The following is a 2,909-nucleotide window of genomic DNA, read 5'->3' on the forward strand; positions in this document are numbered from 1 at the left end:
GTGAGCACCCCCAGGCCGGCTTGGAAGCCGCCCCCCCCACGACCTTAGCTGGCCTGTGAAGCAGGCTCGCCAGATGCTTCAGCAGCCTAGCCGGCCTGTGAAGCAGGCTCCCCAGATTCCCCAGCAGCCTAGCCGACCTGTGATGCAGCCTAGCCGACCTGTGATGCAGCCTAGCCGACCTGTCATGCAGCCTAGCCGGCCCGTGAAGCAGCCTTTCCAGCAGCCTACCCGGCCCGTGAAGCAGCCTCCCCCGCAGCCTAGCCGGCCCGTAAATCTGGCTCCCCAGCAGCCTAGCCGACCTGTGAAGCAGCCTCCCCAGCAGCCTACCTGGCCTGTGAAGCAGCCTCCCCAGCAGCCTAGCTGGCATGTGGAGCAGGCTCGCCAGATGCTTCAGCAGCCTAGCCGGCCCGTGAAGCAGCCTCCCCCGCAGCCTAGCCGGCCCGTGAAGCAGCCTTCCCAGCAGCCTACCCGGCCCGTGAAGCAGCCTTCCCAGCAGCCTACCCGGCCTGTGAAGCAGCCTAACTGGCCTGTGAAGCAGGCACCGCAGCAGCCTACCCGGCCCGTGAAGCAGCCTTCCCAGCAGCCTACCCGGCCTGTGAAGCAGCCTAACTGGCCTGTGAAGCAGGCACCGCAGCAGCCTAGCCGACCTGTGAAGCAGCCTAGCCGGCCCGTGAAGCAGCCTTCCCAGCAGCCTACCCGGCCTGTGAAGCAGGTACCGCAGCAGCCTAGCCGACCTGTGATGCAGCCTAGCCGACCTGTGAAGCAGCCTAACTGGCCTGTGAAGCAGCCTAGCCGGCCTGTGAAGCAGGCACCGCAGCAGCCTACCCCGCCTGTGAAGCAGCCTAGCCGGCCCGTGAAGCAGCCTCCCCCGCAGCCTAGCCGGCCCGTGAAGCAGCCTTCCCGGCGGCCTCCCCGGCCTGTGAAGCAGGCTCCCCAGATGCCCCAGCGGCCTAGCCGGCCTGTGAAGCAGGATCCCCAGATGCCCCAGCGGCCTAGCCGGCCTGTGATTCAGGCTCCCCAGATGCTCCAGCAGCCTAGCCGACCTGTGATGCAGCCTAGCCGACCTGTGATGCAGCCTAGCCGACCTGTGATGCAGCCTAGCCGACCTGTGATGCAGCCTAGCCGACCTGTGATGCAGGCTCCCCAGATGCTCCAGCAGCCTAGCCGACCTGTGATGCAGCCTAGCCGACCTGTGATGCAGCCTAGCCGACCTGTGATGCAGCCTAGCCGACCTGTGATGCAGCCTAGCCGACCTGTGATGCAGCCTAGCCGACCTGTGATGCAGCCTAGCCGACCTGTGATGCAGCCTAGCCGGCCCGTAAATCTGGCTCCCCAGATGCCCCAGCAGCCTAGCCGGCCTGTGATGCAACCATCTAGCTGGCTTAATTCTGCGTATTATCATCAAGGGGAAGTACCTGGACATGTTGCTGCACTGCAGATGCAAGGTAGTGTATTTGCATTAACTTAAAAATGTGTTTAAGTTAAATTGTCACTAACCACTTATTTTTTTTATTTTGCAGGCTAATGTTTGAAATGCATAATACAAATAAAAAAAAATGAAATGATCCCGTTTGTGTTCTATTGCCAGTAGCCTGTACCTCAACCTAAAAGCTTTAAACTGACTGTAGCAACATTGAGGGCATTTAAAAAAAAAAAAAAAAAAAAAAAAACTTTGAAGCAGGTCTTCTGTGGTCAAAATGTTTCATCACCAATTCCAGTGCCTCATGAATGCATCAATAAAGGTGGTGTTGGCTTTAATAATAATTGGTATGTGATCAATGTTTAGCTCTAAAGGGACTTTCTTTCAACCCAAATGGAAGTTCATAAACACTACCTCCTGGTCTAGTTTTGTTTGCACTGTGGCTTAAACAAGGGGTGAGTCAATAACTAATCTGTTACAATGGCATTTGCTGATGTCATTAATGGACAGTGGGCATCCTAATTCTTATAACAAATCACCTCTGAAAGACTCTCCATTGATCTTTAATTAGAAGCAGCTGTTAATCACCTTTACGACTCTCCTTGGTGGCACTGTAATGGTTTTGCCAGTGAAGCCACGGCAGCATCAGCAGGATGTGTTTACAGTGTGTGTGTTTATGTACAAAGCACCACTGTTAATGAATCTACTTGTATTTTTGAATATTTTATAACCTTGGCTTCCTTCTTTGTACCCCAGAGTCTTTGCCTATGACTAAAAACAGTTTTAATCTTTTTTTTTTTTTTTTTCAAGCATAGGGACAAACTATGACCCACAAGAGAGAAATGGCAATTACTGCAAGAAAGGTGGCCACTTCACACACCTGTCACAACAGAGATGAACCTGTCATAAAAGACCAGCAGAGAGGGACAAAAGCAATGGAGGTCTCCCTTGGTGCCTCTTCAGCTTTCATAGTCTACCCTCTTTTTCACTTCACCTATTAAAACATGAGGGGGTCAGTCCCCAGAGAACTCCATCCTTTATCACTCACACACACTTACCTCGAACAACTGCCATCCTCCTGCTCACGGTGGCCACATTAGGAACATTATCTTGTTTTGTCTTTATTTACTGTCTCTAATCCCACAGATTTCACAGGTCCCTAGTAACAGGTTTATATCAATTTATATCAATGAAATGGAAGCACATCAGTGATTTTTCTATAAAAGTTTGTACACTCTGGAATAATAGGTATGTGTTTTGGCAATGTATAAAACATTGAGGCAAAAAGTGATTGTTTCACTGACCCCTATTTTTTTTCAGCAACTAGCAATACCACCGTCTAAAATGAATGGGACGGAGGGAAGTTCATTGATTTGTCACATCTTCCTCTGAAGTACAGGTAGGAATTATTTGTCATTTATTTATTCATAGTTGTTGCAATTTCCAGTCCAAAGCTTAATATTGATAGCATATTGATAGTAGTATATAC

At 50.9% G+C, this 2,909-nt stretch overlaps 2 long non-coding RNA genes across 2 annotated transcripts in view; one reads left to right on the forward strand and one right to left on the reverse strand.

Annotated features, from left to right (window-relative positions):
* LOC112487260 (uncharacterized) overlaps positions 1-735 on the reverse strand; it is a 959-nt gene extending 224 nt beyond the window's left edge. Inside the window, exons 1-2 of the long non-coding RNA XR_003050189.1 lie at positions 697-735; positions 300-360 (exon numbers count right to left, since the gene is read on the reverse strand). This is a non-coding gene — a long non-coding RNA (uncharacterized LOC112487260). The remainder of the gene's footprint in view (positions 1-299; positions 361-696) is intronic.
* Positions 736-1,287: 552 nt separating this feature from the next.
* On the forward strand, positions 1,288-1,642 carry LOC112487259 (uncharacterized). Its single transcript, XR_003050188.1, has 2 exons — positions 1,288-1,445; positions 1,521-1,642. It is a non-coding gene; the product is annotated as an uncharacterized LOC112487259 (long non-coding RNA).
* The last annotated feature ends 1,267 nt before the right edge of the window (positions 1,643-2,909 follow it).

This window comes from Cynoglossus semilaevis, chromosome 7 (genome assembly GCF_000523025.1).
Source record: "Cynoglossus semilaevis isolate Cse_v1.0 chromosome 7, Cse_v1.0, whole genome shotgun sequence".
NCBI lineage: Eukaryota > Metazoa > Chordata > Actinopteri > Pleuronectiformes > Cynoglossidae > Cynoglossus > Cynoglossus semilaevis.